This window comes from Ascaphus truei, chromosome 2 (genome assembly GCF_040206685.1).
Source record: "Ascaphus truei isolate aAscTru1 chromosome 2, aAscTru1.hap1, whole genome shotgun sequence".
Taxonomy (NCBI): Eukaryota; Metazoa; Chordata; class Amphibia; order Anura; family Ascaphidae; genus Ascaphus; species Ascaphus truei.
Window position 1 is genome coordinate 164441536 of NC_134484.1, and position 10168 is coordinate 164451703.

Here is a 10168-nt window from a genome sequence, read left to right on the forward strand (position 1 = left end):
TGTATCACTGAGGTTTCATATGTATGTGTGTATTTTTTATATATATATAAATACGCCTACAACCCGTTATGGTAATATTTAAGTAATTAATGTACCCATCTGGTATTTCAGCACTTGAATCTGTGAATCTAGCCTGCAAAGTCTTGGGCGCTCCCATCGAGCAAGCCATGATATGCCCGTCTCTCATTAGCAATGAATGCCCACTTCACCTGGCAATAAAAACCTAATAGCAACTGAAATCAGCTGTCAGTGCAAAATGGTCATGTGATCTGCTGCACCAGCCTCCTTATCTTGTATAACAGTGAAACTAAACTACTCTATGGCGCTAACCTACTGAACTAGATAATAAACTACATATAACAACAAATATAAATACTACAAATATAACTGTGAAAAATAATAAATAAGTGAAGAAGTACAGAAATATATACTATATGTAACTATGCCACAACAATAATGAATTCAGCACACCCGGTGCTGCACTAAAAAGTAGCTTCCACAAATACAGTTATGCAATACATTTTATTTGAAACTTAATGCACTATTAGTCCTCCTTTCATTCTTATCTTCCCTTCTATTATTTTTTTGTCTCAATTTGTTGGTCTATTGTTTGTTATCAGTTTGTCTGTCCTGTCTGTCCTTCCCTTTCAGCCATTTGAGCAGTGCACTATATTGGACTCTCTGTCACTATCTTGTCTACCTTGGGTTTTCCTTAGCGGCTGCACCTAACTTCCTCTGTTAGACTCTGATCAGACCTGTGGTCTTCTTGGCACCTGCTTGGATCTTTGTCTTTTACTATGATGACAACTCTGCCTCACATTTTGTACCATACTTCATTGAGAAGGTATATCCATCTTGTTCCCCTTTGTCGGACTCATCTTCAGACAGTCCGTCTCATCACCCCTGTTCAATCCTGATCTGGTCATACATGTTCAGTCCTATTTTTCTGATCTGAGATATAGATATTTATAGATATATACAGTATATATAATTTCCAGTCAGCCCTATCCTGTAACCTTGTCCTCTCTAGCCACAGAATACGCTATTCCTTTGTCCAAACACCACCTAAATCCTGGTATGCTTAATACATCTGTTATTCTGTACCAATGTAAATATCACTCAGGCATATATTATTATTGACATAAAAGATGACAGTTAGGAAGCCATGTTGTTTGGTGATACAGATTTGCCAGGTTACACGTTATTGCTCATTCCCACAGGTGGATTAGGTACATGTAAAGAAGTAGAAAGGAAGGCTTCCTTTCTCTCAAAGTAAGGCATGAAGGACACAGGGATCTATGTACTAAAATCACAGTATACAAAACGGGTTAAAAATCTGTGCAAAAAGCAGGACTGAAATGTATCAAGGGAATCCATTGAAAAACATTTTTAAAAAAAATACATTTGGTGAAATTATTTTGCACTGAATTACCCTAAATTTGCAGCCAGGAGACTTTAGTGAATAACGACCAAGATGAGGAAGGTAGAGGTTATCTATTACCAATCAGTTCCTATATGAACAGACTTCAGCGCTACAAATATTGGCTCACATTGCTATAAGTCTACTTGATTCCATAAATGTTTTACCTTACAACATGGAAAAATATACTGTTACGCGGTTAACATACAGTAGAAGCCTGATCGTCATACCTCATTGAGTTGTTTAATTTTGTTAGCTAAGCACTGCAATTAAATTAATCAAAACTTCACATCTATTTTAATAGAAAATTAACCACATCTTGATGAAATTTAAACAGAGACAAGCTTCACCAAGTGTTGGATAACACATTGTGCGTACTAACATTGACATCGCCATAGCCCTCAGACAATACTGTCAATGAATGCTATACTGTACATCACAACAGTCAAACCACTACTCCAATATGTAGCCAATCAGTGCTAGAGGGGCCTGCAATGAACAGTTTCTCCTCCCCAACACCATGTGGGTTACATACAAGTTATGACATGTTATATTTTGAATGAAGGTGTAAACTAAAATATATACATCAAAGGAGTTCAATTGAAACATAAAACTATCGAAGGGGGTTATCCATTAAACCGTGAACGTGCCAGATGTATATAATTAAATATATCTGCTGATGAGGACTGAGACTTGAAAATTCTGTTACAGTACTTAATGCAGGATTGTATGCAGCTTATCGAGTAACACCCTAAGAATCCTTCAGTAGTCAGGATGGACTCATCTTGGTATTATAATGGCATTTGTAACGCTGGAAAAAAACTGTGCTAAAAGAGCTGCTGTGTACGGAACAATATCCCTTCACTGGGTTCCACTTCTCCTGGGATGAGAAAAATGGAAAAAGGTTTTCCACATTTTGTGAGTGATCAAATAAAATCATTTAAGTTCAAGTAAAATTTTAACGTTCCTGAAAACGTGTCAATGTTGACAGGTCAGCATGTAGTCACAATGAATCTCAGACATCTTCTTAGTTACAAATAATTTAGCAATCTGGCGGCACCATTCTCTTCCCTGTCACTTGTGTTGGCTCTCAGAATTTTTCTGTGGCTCCTGTCTTCTCTTCAGGTAATTGCTTTATGCAAATTCAAACCAAAATCAATAGGCAATACAAACTCAATAAAACATAAAACGCTGTGCTTTACCAATACAGGTTACTGCTAACGCTCCATATAAAATTGCTCTTGTATACGAGTTTAGTAACAATAATCTTACAATCTCCAAAATATAGTTCTCCCGTTACCATTACTCATTACATTTGACAACCCTTCAAACCAGGGCTGATAAGTAATTTTTCAGTTAAGGACTTTCACACCTGGGACCAAGATTATTTTTTTCTTGCTTTCTGGACAATCCTACATTACCATGACATGATTTTCACTTCCTTTCAAGTCTCATTCTTCACCTGCAGATTCACTTACCTAACCAACTTTGAGTTCTCACTCTCACCAGGCACCAGTCGAAACAGGCAAGGTTTAAAAAAAAATAAAAAAATTATAATCTGCCACAAGGCATCCTTATAATAAAACTGAGGGTAGAAATTAGTTTTTGCTTCTTATATTTAACTGAAAGATATATTTTAATAAAAAAAATATCATAACAAGACTGTCACGAACACCCCACCTGTATGCACGTGACTTGTGTAAGTGAAATGGGTTAAAATATATATATATATGTTGCGATATAACAATATTAATTGCAGTCAAAGAGGTCTTGACATTGAAAATATGAGAACTCGCATGTTATGGATAACACTGCTCCATGTTGAATTCTACTTTTGATACTGTAACAGGGGAGTTATCCCTGTTCAGGAAATATGCCTCTAATCCAGCAGTTTGGTGGTTAACTGCTGGTAGTCAATTAACAAACACCACCTGCCTGATTAGCTTGCTTAGAAAAGCCTGCCCTTGAAACAGAATGGAGATTGTGCCTGAGTCTCACAACTTGTGAGACTGACCATGGGGACAGATGTCTTCAGCCTGCCAGAAGAAATACTGTAGCAGAGCTGCTTGCAAGACACAGGGGAAACTTCTAAACCTGAATGCTGACAAACCTGAGGAAAAGGTAGCAACCCAGGAACAGAGAAGACTTTCCCTCCAACTACAAGGAACAGATAAGACTTTCCTTTATAAGACTTTTTATATCTGCTCATTTCATGATATATGTTTGGGGCTGGGAGACGTGCTTATCTAAAAGGAGTTGTGGACTGCATAGATTTCACTAGAAATACTCCCAAGTGAATAGAAGCTTTGTTTGACCCTTTTGTTTGGATGGTTTCCTGATGTTAAGGAAACAGGCGCAATAAAAGCCTTATTTAATTTTACCACAAGAAGTCTCCCTTGCATATCTCTGTGAGCGTCTGCCAACATATGGTCGTCAAAAGTGGGACGAGAGGGGGTCCTTGAAGTTAGAAGGGACCCGGAGATTGTCTATGAAAATTTTTTGTGCTTTTTGCCTACAAACAGCCTGACCAAAGGATCTCATGCAGCAGAGACAGAGTTAAAGAGACACATCCAGGCAGGAAATCTACACTGCACTGAAACTTGCAAAACCACAGATGGACTCTTTTCCCCAATCCCAAGAGGAGAGATAGAGAGACTGCTGAAGCAGGTAAACCTTATTTGCCTATCACAATAAAATGTAATATGGTCATTGAAATAGGGGGTTTGCCTTCAAGCCATAGTCAGGGTTCAAGAAGTGAGTTAGCCCTTAAAAGGGATAGGCGTTTGTTGTTTTCAAATGTTTAGCTGAAGCAGTGAATACAGATGGTGACCCACGAGCGTTACTGATTCTGCAAGTAAAGGCTGCCACACCGCATAGGACTACCAGCTGTGAATGGAGTATATGCAGAAAAGTGTGAAAATGTATGCAAGACTGTGCTGAAGCAGGGGAATTTTCAGTAAATAAGTGCTGAGGGTAAAATTGCTCTACTGGGGAAAAAAGAATTGCTGAGCTGTGTAAAAGGTATCCCAAAGTTTGACGAGTGAATGCCATAATACCCAAAGTTGAGACTGAACTCAAGCAGAAAACCACATTATTTGGCTGAAGCAGAGGGATTGCACCTAGCAAGTAAATGGTGTAAAGCAATCAGAAGTTTTTACCTAGCAACTACACATCCAGTATACCTAATGAGAGATTATACCTAGCAAGTAAATGGTGTAAAGCAAATACAAGTTTTTTTTACCTAGCAACTGCACATACCGTATACCTAATGATAGAAAATGTGTGCACAGTACTGCTGATATTTGTAAACTTACCCAAGAGAGAAAAAGTCTACAGAGATGCCTGTGAGAGCTACGACCTCTACAAGCAAAATATGCCCACCTGTAGGACTACCACAATTGGGGGTTCTAGAAAATACAGTGGCAACAGCTGCAATAGCGCTTCCTGAGGTCAGGAAGAAAATTACACCTGAAATGGTGGACAAGATGCAGCGTTCCTGTAATGAACCCTACCCCATGGAAGAGTGGCCCTTCCAGTCCAATAAAGAGGAAGACATTTCTTACGGGGAACCCGAACCGAGTCACACTCCCAAAACACCCCAAGAATGGTGGGGGTGCCTGAACTCGGCACGAACCGAAAAGACCGCTCCCTATGATTACGAATATGATCAGCAGGAGAAAGAGCGGGAGCAGTGGATCACCAAATATTTCCATCAGCTATTACAATTGCAAGAAAAGCCGGGTGGATCCAGTGACGCTGCTAAAATTTCAAATGAAGATGGAGACCCCAGTATCCATGAGGGGACGGTGTCATCCAAAACAAAAAGGCGAAAAAAGAAAAAGAAAAGCGGTTCTTCACTTACCGTGGAAGGAACAGACATGTCCGCAGATCCTGTGGAGAAGAAGGGGGTCCAAAATGCCCTGCAGCCTAGAGAAAATGGAGAAGTCGTCCCGCGGATGACCGAATATCCAGAGGGCTCAAGGCAAAAGTTGTGTACCCCAAAAAAGTGTCTGTCCGGTGCTAATAGTGAGAAACCCTCAACCAACCATCCCAGGGAAGCGGAGTAGGAACCGGTGAATGACGATCCCTTGGCCAGCTCAGGGGATACCCTGAAGGTTGCCAGGCGTGACTGTGATCGGCTCTGGGAAAATAACCTGAAGCTACAGAAAGATGTGCTCACAATGTACTCTTTGGCCAGAACAGAATTGGACGATCTCAAGACTGAACTAGATACTGCAAATGCAACTATTTCCGCCATGGATTAAAAGCAAAGCCAATCTGATAAAATGAAGACTAAGCTGAAGCGGAAGTATGAGGAGGCACTAAAGCAGATGACAGTCTTTCAGCAAGAGGTTCACACTCTTCGCGTAGAGCTGAATGCCTCACAACTGGAGGTCAACAATGTCCGGACAGAGGTGGACGTATCTCAGAAAGAGGTTCAGACACTCCGCAGAGCACTGGATGCCTCACATCATGGGACCAACAGCTGCCGCACAGACCTGGAAGTTTCCAGAAAGGAACTACACAGTCTCACTGAGGAGCTGGACATTTCTAAAGAAACGATTGTCAATCTTAAGACAAACCTCCAAGTCTCTCAGAAGGAGCTTCAGACCCTCAACCTAGAGAAGGAAGTCTCACGCCAGGAGACTGTCATTCTCAAAGCAGATGTGCGTAAATGGAAGGAGGACTGCAAAAAGGCCCTGAATAGTACAGAGACTGAAAAAGGAGAAAATGTAAGATTAAAAAGAGAAAACTTAAAACTGGAAGAAGAAAATTTTCATTTGACAGACGAAGTCAAGGAAAAGAATGAAAAGCTGCACGAGCTTAAGGAAATAAATAAACTGTTGGAAGGTGAGAAGTTTGAAGCAGAGCACCGACTGCAGAACCAACTGCAAGGTCTGCGTAAGCACCTCCAGATGTCCGAGGAGAAGCAGCGAACTCTGCAGGAAGACAATCTGCAGGCTGTTAAAGAAATACAAGTGCTGCAGGAACGTCTGATTACCCAGTTTGTCCCCGCAAAGCAGCATGAGCATCTCCAAAGCATCGCTAAAGGCCAAGCTTAGAACCCAGGTGACTCGGCACAAAAGGGAGCACAAGAAGGTCCAGAAACTGAAACAAGTAATTGTGGCCCAAGCAAAGAAGTTCATAGTGCTTCACAATGCAGTGAAAATGTGGAAGCAAGCTCAGAAAAAACGAAGTGTACAGATAAATTCCCTGAGAAGAGACTTGCAACACGCACTCAAAAAACAGGGATCTCTCATGGATGAGATTACAGTTCTACAAGGACAAGTATTGACCCTGACTAAGCGTCAGTATCCCACAGCAACAAAAACCCATGAAGACAAGGGTACAGTGAGAGCTGGGAATACCGCTCGTCTGAAAAACAAGGTTGCAAAATTTGAACCACCTAAACAAGCACTAGCAAAACCTTCAGCCACTCAACAGGCAACAGAAGAAGGTACACGTGCTGAATCAAAACCAGAGGAATCCTTAGCTGATGAAGCTGAAAAGATGGGACATTCTCTGGAAGTGGATATGGATTTGCAACTTAATCCCAAAGAGGTTGAACTAGCAACGCCATTAAGTGGGGGAAAAAAAGCTGTGTGTGCTGTGCACGCGCATAGTAAGTGAAACTTCTTTGACTTTTGTCACAGAAATTGTATTTGTATTGGTGATGTTTTAATTAAAAATCAAAATACAATTTCATTGACAAAACGCAAATACATTTGACTTATAATGCGCATGCTCGGCACACATCCCCAGTATTAGCTATTTGCACTAAGTGTGAATTCCTCCTGTGTATGTGTGTCAGCCAGTGTGTGTGTATGTGTGTGTGTGTGTGTGTGTGTGTGTGTGTGTGTGTGTGTGTGTGTGTGTGTGTGTGTGTGTGTGTATGCGTGTCAGTCAGTGTGTGTATGTGTGTCAGTCAGTGTGTGTATGTGTGTCAGTGTGTCAGTGTGTGTGTGTCAGTCAATGTGTGTGTGTGTGTCAGTCAATGTGTGTATGTGTGTGTGTCAGTCAGTGTGAATGTGTGTGTCAGTCAGTGTGTATGTGTGTGTCAGTCAGTGTGTGTATGTGTGTCAATCAGTGTGTGTGTATGTGTGTCAGTCAGTGTGTATGTGTGTGTCAGTCAGTGTGTATGTGTGTGTCAGTCAGTGTGTGTATGTGTGTTAGTCAGTGTGTGTGTGTCTGTGTGTCAGTCTGTGTGTGTGTATGTGTGTCAGTCAGTGTGTGTGTGTATGTGTGTGTCAGTCAGTGTGTGTATGTGTGTGTATGTGTGTGTGTGTGTGTATATGTGTGTCAGTGTGTGTGTGTGTGTCAGTCAGTGTGTGTATGCATGTCAGTCAGTGTGTGTATGCGTGTCAGTCAGTGTGTGTATGTGTGTCAGTCATTGTGTATGTGTGTCAGTCAGTGTGTGTATGTGTATGTGTGTCAGTCAGTGTGTGTGTGTGTGTATCTGTCAGTGTGTGTGTATGTGTGTCAGTCAGTGTGTGTGTCCTGCTGCAGCCAGGGGCGGGGTGTAACATTGCGCACCACCTCCCCCCCCCCTTCCGAAATTCTGCGCACCCCTCCCCCCCGGGGGGGGGACATGCGCCCATCACGGGCATGAGTGACCCGTCTACTGCCCGGCCCGCCCGGGTCACCCTTTCTTTCAGCAGCAGGAGCCTGCCCCCGGCGCCGAGCCCCTGTGCCGCGTGGGTTTCACCCGGGTTTGCGCCATGTGCCACCGCTTCCTGCGGGTGCAGGGGGCCCGCGAACGCCCACGTCAGTGGAGGGTGGAATGGCGCCGCTGTCAATGGACGTTAGGAGCGTGTGGGGGGAATGGCGCCGATGCCAGCCGCTTCTGCGCATGTGTGGCGTCCGGCAGCGTCGCCATGACTACTGCGCATGCGCGGCGCAGGCAGCGCAGAGCTTTGCGGTAGCTGAACAGCTTCCCTTGCTGCCTGTACTCGAGTGAGCCCAGCAGAGCATGCGCAGGGGGGCTCTGTCTGAGTCTCCAGCCCGGCAGAGTCACCAGCCCGGTAGAGCGCGTGGCTGGGACAGAGAGCGGGCCTGGTCCCAGGAGCCGGTCATTGGGTCCCCGCTGCCCCGGATGCCGCCCATGCCCATCTCCACCTGGGGGAAATTGCGGCCGTTAGAAGCGGTGCCGGTGTCGCGGCTGGGACAGAGAGCCCGGGGAGCTGCTGTACAGTACCAATGCACGTGGGGGGAATTGCACCGTTAGGAGCGGCACCGGTGGCTATCGCCGCCACATATGTCTGCGGCCATGTGGGGGGAGCGGAGGCCATTAGGAGCGGCTCTGATTTTTTGAGCGGTTGGGATCATGTCAGTGTTGGGGTCGGGCTGAGCCAGAACACAACCTGGCCTCAACTGCCAGCACTGACGTCACATCCGTTTCATTTATGTCTCCACAATCCATTTTTGCCCCGTTCGAATGAGGTGCCACTAAAGAAGTTTCACTTAAAAAATGCAGAGAGACAGCTTCAAGAGCGGAAAACTGAAAGGGCTGTTTTTAAACGTTCTGCAACTGCTGCCATACAGTCTACCGGCAATAAAATGAGCACCCAATGCGAGGGAAATCTCATGACCGCGCATGTAGCAAAAAGACTATACTTAGAAAAAGTCCTCCTCGAGCGACTGAGGAGTGCTGATCTCAAGCACCTTCGGGAGGAGACACGAATGAACTGGAGAAAGGGCTCCGATCCCAGCGGGACTGAGGGTTCTCTTCCTCCATCCACTCTCATTCAAGTCACAGAGATATCTAGAATGAGAGTGGAAGGATGGGCTTTGGCCTTGGCAAGCCCGTGCTTCCCACAAACAGGGGAGGTATGTAACAGGGGAGTTATCCCTGTTCAGGAAATATGCCTCTAATCAAGCAGTGTGGTGGTTAACTGCTGGTAGTCAATTAACAAACACCACCTGCCTGATTAGCTTGCTTAGAAAAGCCTGCCCTTGAAACAGAAAGGGAGATTGTGCCTGAGTCTCACAACTTGTGAGACTGACCATGGGGACAGATGTCTTGAGCCTGCCAGAAGAAATACTGTAGTAGAGCTGCTTGCAAGACACAGGGGAAACTTCTAAGCCTGAATGCTGACAAACCTGAGGAAAAGGTAGCAACCCAGGAACAGAGAAGACTTTCCCTCCAACTACAAGGAACAGATAAGACTTTCCTTTATAAGACTTTTTATATCTGCTCATTTCATGATATATGTTTGGGGCTGGGAGACATGCTTATCTAAAGGGAGTTGTGGACTGCATAGGTTTCACTAGAAATACTCCCAAGTGAATAGAAGCTTTGTTTGACCCCTTTGTTTGGATGGTTTTCTGATGTTAAGGAAACAGGCGCAATAAAAGCCTTATTTAATTTCACCACAACAAGTCTCCCTTGCATACCTCTGTGAGCGTCCGCCTACAGATACCCAAATGCATTGTTTTATACTCAAAGCTTAGTCCCCAAGACCAGGGCAGGACAACCTTTTGTGGGTGTGTCTCATTTCCCACTTATCCATCTTGTGACATTTATGGCTGGAGAATGATTTTAAATTCAAATTAATCAGAGTATAAAATACCCTATAACACTCCACCTTTAACCCCCAGAACACTGATACCCTCACCGTTGCATTTGTTTACCAGAACTGTCTCAGTAATTTGACCAATGCCTTTGCAAATAACCTAGAGATTCTGTCAAATCTCTGGTACATCTGTACAGTTTCACCAGTCACTACTACTATAACTATTGTTTATTAT